Source organism: Cotesia glomerata, linkage group LG1, assembly GCF_020080835.1.
Source record: "Cotesia glomerata isolate CgM1 linkage group LG1, MPM_Cglom_v2.3, whole genome shotgun sequence".
Lineage (NCBI taxonomy): Eukaryota > Metazoa > Arthropoda > Insecta > Hymenoptera > Braconidae > Cotesia > Cotesia glomerata.
The window spans coordinates 26671670-26681046 of NC_058158.1; positions in this window are offsets into that span (position 1 = coordinate 26671670).

The window sequence follows — 9377 nt, forward strand, 5'->3', positions numbered from 1 at the left end:
GATTTTTCGCAAATAAAAAATTTTCATAATTATTATAAATTTTTGCTCAAATATTTTCAATATATTTTATGATAAAATTATCTAATGAAAAAAATCGAATGTGAATTTAACCCGATAACTAACAATTGCTATTGAAACATTTAGTTCTATGCACATAAAAACACATATGTGATTAATATATAAAGCACAGATAGAATACCAGTCTTTGTACTCATTAATTATACGGGTTTGCTTTAGTAACAACGAATTCCAGCAACAATAGAGAATTTTCTCTGCATTAGCGTACGTTAAACCCGAACAAAAACAGTTTCACTGTAAAAAAATCGCGCCAAGTCCACGTTCATAGGACTATTAAGAAAAAAAAAATTTCTTTTTTCTTTACAAAAAGATATAAAATAAAGAAATTAAAAAATCTAAGTAACCGATATGATTGTATTTGATTTTCGGAAATTAAAAAAAATTTTATTGTAAATTTGAAAATTAAAAAAAATTTGGAACGTATTTAGTGTGCGTGGTTGCAAAATATTTTACTTTTAAAGAAATTCGTAAAATCTATTTACCAGGACTTTAAAAAAATTGAAATACACAATGACGCACACCAAGTACGGTCCAAAATTTTTTTTTAATTTTCAAATTTACAATAAAATTTTTTTTCATTTCCGAAAATCAAATACAATCATATCGGTTACTTGGATTTTTTAATTTTTTTATTTTATATCTTTTTGTAAATAAAAAAAAAATTTTTTTTTTCTTAATAGTCCTATGAACGTGGACTTGGCGCGATTTTTTTTTACAGTGAAACTGTTTTTGTTCGGATTTTAGTATTTTTTGTAATTATAATAAAAATTTACAATTGGTACCAACTTAAATCTCGCGTTGGCTGCATTTTTTATAGCAAACTATCCCCTTGAAGCTACAGTTTATGTAAAAACAATTCCAGCGCACCCTGGCGGATGTAGATGCAAGCTGTGAAATGTATTTTTTTAACTGTAGTTTCCCATCTATTGGAAGATTACCATGCATTCTCGAATGATTTAGTCTGTGGCATGTCACTTTTTACATAGAAAAAAAGTCAGGATCGAAATTTTTGAGCTTGCTATAGTTTGTGCTGATAAAATTTAATAATTTAAAGTAGATTAATTGTTATAATTGAATATAATTAATTAATATCATTAAAATAAAGCATGAATTACTGTTATAATATAAAATTTAGGAACAAGAAGTACCGTAGAATTAAATAAAATTTTGCAACCTCAAAATACCGTTCTGCTTACAATAAACATAGTCGGTAGTCTGGCGCTCCGTTTACAACGGATTTGAACGGAACTTGGCGCCAGATTCTACCGAATCTGTGGATATTTTCAATAGAATAGGATAAACTTACATGAATTTCATGATACATTATATTCGAAGTTTAGTAAAATAACAAAGCTAATTTGATTTTCAAATACAATGACTAAAATCTACAAAAGACTGTGTTAGTGGGGATAACAACATGGAATTTTGAAAACATTTATTTGTTTGTTTTCATTGCATTTTTATGTTCGGTAAATCAAAATTTATTGGTACATTTAGCCAGCATATATTTATTGAAACTGTGTTTACAATACGCACATGCCGGTTTTTTAAATATTGATATAGTGCAATTTAAAACGTTTATGTAACTAAGCTGTTTATTTACTTTAAGAAATCACATTTTTTTTTTTTTGATAAATTTATCTATGAGTGCATGAAATGCTTTTAGAAAAAAAATTTTTTATTAATCAATAATGAAACGAAAACCATGTACGCTACTACCATTTTATTACTTAACTCAATAAGCTGTGATAATATTTCATAGTGATGGAGGGAAAAAGGCAATATTAGCGGCAAAAAATTTCAAGTACGCGCCATTTTTTCAAAAAGAATTTTTAACTTCCCGCTAACAAAATTGAAAACTTTCAAAAATCGGGAAGTTATTGGTTTTACCCCGTTTTTCGAAAATCGAGTTTTCATCGGATCTCGACGTGTCGAGGTTCTAGGAAGCTTTCCTGACTATTTTCATGATGATGTCCGTACGTCTGTATGTGTGTGTGTGTGTGTGTGTGTGTGTGTGTGTGTGTGTGTGTGTGTGTGTGTGTGTGTGTGTGTGTACTTTTGAACGGCTTGACCGATTTCATCGCGGTTGGTGTCATTCGAAAGGGCTTTGCCAAAATTAGATTTCCTGTAAGTTGGAACCGATTCGGACAAGTAGAAATTGCAAAAAAAGTGAAAAAACAGTCGAAAAAAAGTGACAAAAAAAAGTTGTTTTTTTTTTTTTCATTTTTTTTAAAGATCTCCGAATTGGCTGAACCGATCAACTTCAAAAACTAATCAACTCTTAACCTTGAAATCCCGCATCGATCGACACATAGAGCGTCAGAATCGGTTGATGCGTTCGTGAGATATCGTTGTCGAAAAAAAACGAAAAAAGTGTTTTTTTGTAATAACTCCGAAATTTTTCATCAGATCAATGTTTTTGTTCAGAATCATTTATACAGCTTAAAAAACCACATCGATCGCCGCCTACCGTGTGAAAATCGGTTAATTTATTAAAAAGTTACAGCAGTTTGAAAATTAGAAAAATCGTGTTTCATCGAATTTTGATAAGACTTTTGAGCTCGAAGAGCTCAAAAGCATAGCAAAGCTATCTCTTTGAGCTCGGAGAGCTCAAAATAACACATAAATTGTATTTTTGAGCTCGAAGAGTTCGAAAACGTCATAAGTGCAATTTGAAGCGCCTAGGTATGGAATTAGCGGGAAGTTGCAGGGATGGTCTTCAGGGTAAACCGTTTTTCTAATTTTTTTTTTTCATTTCAGTTCCTGCGATAGGTATATTTTTAATGATTAAAAATCCGTCTTTTTTTTTTAATTTCAGACCCATAGAAGAGCTGAAATATCGTGAGCCACCTAGGTTGTTTTTTCGAGGGGACTGACTTCAGCGCCATTTTTAAATTACTTAAAATAATTTTTTTTTTTTTAATTATCATTTTTATATACTTAAATTGTAATAAAATAGTTCTTTAAAATTTCAATACTTTTGGTTGTTATTTTGATATAAAAAAAAAAAATTTTAAAACTCATGTAATTCTAAGCTTCTAGTCCACCGGGTCCCCTTAATTCTGAAGAACCTTGAAAAAGAAATAAATAGAAATATCGAATTAAAATATAAAGATCAAAAACTATCACACAAAAAATAATTTAGAGACATTGTGTTAGATCTATAGTTTTTTCTTATTAAAAGTAACCGTTAACGTATAAAATTTATGGTTCGATCGCGGGAAGTCTAACATTGATTTGTGTAACTGTTCTTTTACACGCAGGTTGTGCTCATTTTGACGATAAATTTTTTTATATTATAGAAAAATGTATCCATTTCTTACAGTCATTAATTTTTCAAACATTATAAGATTAATAATATTAATATAACGTTATATCATATCTAAGATTTACTAAAAAATATAGATTATTATTAATCTAATGTTATATATATTTTATTAAAGTTGAATATAAGAAATAAATACCAGATGTATGTACATAAACTTTGACAAAGACTGTGTAGTCAAACTTAATGTACTTTCTGTATAGTAAGCGCCAAAGCATGTTAATTCAAAGTAATTACGGTTCATGCTGGTGTTTTCCTAAGGGATGTCAATTTCCAAGTAACATTATCAGTCGATTTGTTGAGAGGTATGTTGATAACGTAGTGCAATATGTACTTGTTAGTAATAATAATAACACAATAATAGACAGCGGAAATTTTTTATTCAATTTTATTTTAATTCTGATAACAGATCGCCGCCAATCCAATCAGCCTTATTTTCCACATAATTTTAATGTCAACGGTGTAAATAATAAAAAAAAAAAAACACTTTTATCAGATCGAGCTATCCACCCTCTCAATTGGTGTAGAGAAATAATGAAAGAAAAAAAAGAATATATGTCAGGTAAAGCAAATAGCTCAATAATTGATGTTTCTTCTTATGTCATGAATCATAAGCTATTGAATCCGATGCCGAGTCAAATTTATAATTTCATGAAATAGAAAAACGCTAACTATTTACGTTTCAGTTTAAGCTCGGTATTTTTTGATTAAGTGATTTTATATGCCCTGAAAAGTGTTGAAGTGATCTTATATATCCGACACCAATGCGGAATTAAAATTAAAGCTTTTAGCTTCTAACTGGTTCACTATAAGTAAATAAATTACTCATTTCAGAATTATTAAAATAATGCTTAGTTACAAGTTTAACTTATAATGCCCTCCAGAAATATAAAGTTACTTTAAACATCAATAAGTACTGGTGTAAATAATAAATTTGTCTTCTTAATTTCTTGAATATTTAAGAATGTCATCGGGAATCAAATAATTCAAAAAAAAATTTTTTATTTCTTGATCCGCCTTTCTAAGAAATTTTTTTTCTAATGTTATACCAAAGTATTAGGAAGTTCGTTTATTTATTCATCTTCGATTTGCTTTTTTGGTCTCTTCACATCAGTTTTTTGCTGAAATATCTAACTTCGAATGGAATAGATTCTTTTGTCTTCGATCATCGATATCTTAACAATCAAAGACCGCAGTTAATTAAAGTGATTTGAAAAATTTGAATACTATTCAATAGACTACTATGATTTTCAATGTATTTATTTTTATCCATGGTGATAATTCAAAAAAATTGAAAAAATGGTCTTTTAGTTATTTTTTTTTTAATTTACAATTAATTAATTACTAGTTAAATTCTATTGCAAGAGAACTACAGCTTAAAAAAATTTTACCAATAGTTTTAAGAAGTGAAAACTCAACGCTTCACAACGCTTTTTTTAATCTCAATATGGTGTTTGTTAACTTTGAAAAAAATTATATAATTTTTTTGGTAAATTTTTTATTTCTTCCGTTAAGAATTACTATTAAAAAAATAAATCAGGCAACGAAATACAAATAGCTCATGATTTGGTTCAATAAATTTATGTTTGATGTAGTTTGATAAAGAGTTACGCTATCAGGTGACATTTAATACTTGATGTCGTTTTCTCTTATTCTTGAGTAAAATCTTGATAGAAATCAATATAGTGTACTCTCAGTCTAACACAGAAAAAATTGATTTGATAAAAGTTTATTGCGAACTTTTAATTTTGATACATTTCGAAAGTTTATTTGAAATTAAAAATTAACAAATGGAAACAATACTTATCAACACGAAATTTCAATTTGTAACATTTTTAAATGTAAAATAAATAATAGTTAAATTGAAGTAATTTCCAAGTTCACCAGTTTTAGAAGTTTATTTTGAATTTAATAATCTTTTTTATACCTTCAAAATTCAGAAATCGTGAATGAAAAAAAAATTCTTTTAAAAATACTAAAATTTTTGGAAAAAATAAAAGTAAAAATTTGAAGCAATTCAATATTTTTCCAACTTGTCTTGATATCTAATAAAAATGTATTAATATTAAATATCTTTTTTTTCGTGTAACAATGGGAAATAGTTAATCCAGTTGAATAATTGATTAGGACAAGTAATTCAAATGAAATATGACAAACAATAAAAACCAAATGATAGACGATGATAGTAAATAATGAATTGAATAATAAGTGTATCAAGTTTGCGTAGGACGATACAGAATTAAAAGATAATATCTAATATAAAAAAGAGACTCATTTCCTGAGATATGTGCTGTAACAAAGTTAAACGTGGTTGTTCCGTGTTCTATTCATTTTTTCCGTCCCTTTATTTTCCCTTTGAGGGTGAAAGTAAAATAAAAGTAAAATATATATAAGGAAAAAATATTTTTTAGTGATACAAATAAAACAAACGTTTTGTATCTTTTTCAGCTGGTTTTTTTTAAATAGTTTTTTTTTTTTGACATTTAGTTCGTTGATATGAATTTTACGATAAGGTCACAGTCGACGGAAAAACGTCCTTGTCCCATCGCTCCATATTTAACGTTCCTTCAGCGTGCTTTTCCAGAACAAAAACCAGAATCGATGAACGACAGCCGGTGCTCGGAGTTTTAGAAAACCCGAAGGGTTTCTCCTCCCCTCCTTTCTCTTCACTCCACTCTTTACAAACTGTTACGGCTCGAATCGATTATCGCAAACGAGATAAGTTGACGAAGGAAATTGTCGCGCGGCCCACCAAAAATTGACACCACCGAAATTTACTATTTTTTATGATAACATACGAAAAAAGGACATAACCTAGAGTTTATTGTGAAAAATCGATACTCCTTGACTGGTATTACATTGAATGCCGCGCAATCGTGCGAAAACTGCCAGGAATTTACTTCCGATGTCAAAAAAAAAGAAAAAAAACGGAATAGCTTGATAAAAGATAAAGGAAAAAAACAGCATAACTGGCTGGCATCTTACAAAAATATTTCAGCAATTACTTGACGACTTGTTTCACAAATTCGTTTCTCTCCATGATTTTATCGAAAACGGAAGTACATGCTTGATAAACAACAGCAATTTTGATCAAAGATAGATCATTCCTGAGATTATTAATAGTTTTATTTAAAGTAATACTAAAGAAAAAAAAATGTTAAGATATCATTTAATAATCCTCAAACGATTTTTGTGCACTGTAATAAATATTGTGTAATATCAAAACAATTTCTGTGTTAAATACAGTCCACTCAAAATTTCTTCCACAAAGTTAGTGCTATTTTAACACAAAAAATTTTTAACACAGACCGTATTTACACAAATACACAATATTTTTACTATGAGTAGAAAAAAAAATTTTCCGTGCATCTAACGATATTTTAACCAGTGATTAAATAATTTATCACGATGGCATGGCACGTTAAAATGTTTTTAAAATCTCATAAAATATTAATACATACAATGGTTTGTCTTTCTTAAGTAAACTCCGGAAGCAAGAAAGGATGTATAACATTCACATTCCGATTCGCACACACCGTCGAGTATTTTTATATTTCCCGGTAACGCGCAGACTGTACCCGCTGGCCATGCATTATTATCATTGAGGTCAAATTCATGCGATATTGCCAAAATATATGCACTGAAAATTTTATACAAATATAAAACAAGTAAAGTTCATTGCTATTGTTTTTGTCGGAACTTTTTTTGTTCATTCATTCATTTATCGTTAATTAGTACAAGATATTCAAGAGAACGAAATTAAGCAAAAAAAAAAAAAAAAGAAAAAAAAACAAAACACATATGTAGGAACAGATAGTAATGGAAAAAACAGAGCTTCTGAAATTTAAAAATAGATATTGTCTCTCGAGATTCAAGTTTAAAAAGCTCACCGGTAAAACGCCTATTCTATGAATAAGTGATACAGATAAAAGGAAAGTCCTACGAAGCGTTAAGAAAGAACAATTTAGTCTGAATAAAAAAGAGTAAAATAATAGACGTTATCTAAACATACTACTCGTTTTAAGATAAAGATGGTATATATGTATGTATGTATTAAAAGAAAACACCTATCGGATTAAAACTTTGTCTTAATTTATTCAGCTTACCAGTATTTTAATCGGTAATTCAACGGATGAATATGCCTCGTACTTCACTTTTAAACTTGCAACCTCGTCATTTTCAAAAGTTATTTATTAAAACTTCACGTTCTGACTGATAATTTTAATACTAGTTATTTATTTATTGCATAAATGATTAAAATCATGATTAAATTATGTTTAAAATAGTAATTATAAGTATTTATTTCCTTTTTTCAATTATCACGATCATCCTCAGCAAATAATTTTTTAATATTATATTTTTTGATAAACTACCCCGTAAAGTGACCTTTGGAGGCCGAAAACACGATAAGAATAAACGCTACAGATAAACGTACTCGCACGACGATAGTCGCGACGATACTGCGCCCTATTGAACGGCCTTGCGCAAATATACCAGCTCCCCACCCCATCGCAAAATCAACTGATAGAGCTTTTTCTCTCCCTCTTTTTATTCTTGGTTGGTTTTACCCTCCATGCGCTCGCTAAAGTTATAACCCTACCGAGTAACTTTGCCCTGCTCATATACCTTTTGGCTTTTATCAAGACAACCCTTACACGAGTGTTAATCCGTTCGCGTGAACGCAATTCCATAATGAATTTTTTTATTCTTGGATGAGTGTATCCCTACACATAATATACATGCATAAATATATTAATACATTTATGTAAGGTAAAAAAAAAAAAAACAAGGGAGAGAACATAAATACACGGCTGATGGTTTTAATGCACTCATGGAAGCATATGCACAAATGCCTTGTTAATTTTAATTGTGGAAATTGTAAAACTAACCAGAGTGGATAATTAACATTGTCACTCGATACATTCCAATGAGTTGTAAAAGGGTGATTTTATTTTTAAAAAATACGGAAAACCGATAAGGGGTTAATGGCTCTTAGATGCACGCAACTCAGTCCTTAATTGACATTAGTCACGAGTAAGTTATAGTAGTTGTCTGAGTTTTTTACTTTCAGGTCTTCAATGTTTTTCGTACTTTTATACGAATATGAATAAGTACGCACCGTTTATACACGCAAAATCTTTTACTAAATCAAAGATTAAAGGATTTACAAAATTGTTTTTAACGGTAAACTTAACAAATTGTGAAAATGTTTTTTACGCCGGATCACGCTGAAATTAAATCTCAATATTTAAATAGAGACGTTACCTTTGAGTTGCTTTTAAATTTAAGTTTTCTTGGCTTAATATTCAAGTTTCACTTTCAAATAGAGTGTTATTTGTTTTCTAAAATTTTTTAACGAGTCAGTTTTTGACATTTTCAACTCGCTTGCAAAGAAAACTTTTTATTAGACCGTGTGTGAGAATTTATCTGTAAAACCGCAATTATGTCAAGCACTGATGAAGATTAAACTTTGTGGATATAACTTTCTGCTTAAAGCTGGATAGAAATATATTTCATACCTACATTACTAGCTTGTTTAATGAAAGCAGTAATGACATTGTTTAATGATGAAAAATCGTATTTAACTTCTTGAAAATGATTGAGGTTTACTTATCATAAAACACAAATGTATCTGGTTGTGTAGAATAAATATTTTTGATTTAAAATAATATTCACGAAGACTAAAAAGTTATAGTTTAGATGTGGGGCTTCACAATTTTTTGACCATGGAAAATCAAAAACTTAACTTATTCAGTTTTTTTTTCTTTTTTTTTCATTTTATTCTTTCTTGCGGGGGATTTATGAATATAAATTGGAAAATTATGGATAGTATGTTTTTCAATTAGATTTTTCAATTTGAAAGTCAAAAAATACCTACTTATCTTGTTTGCATTTGCATTTTTGAAAGATCGATTTGTCGAGTACCACACTATTTTTAACTTCCCGCTGAGAAAATCGAAGATTTTCAAAAATC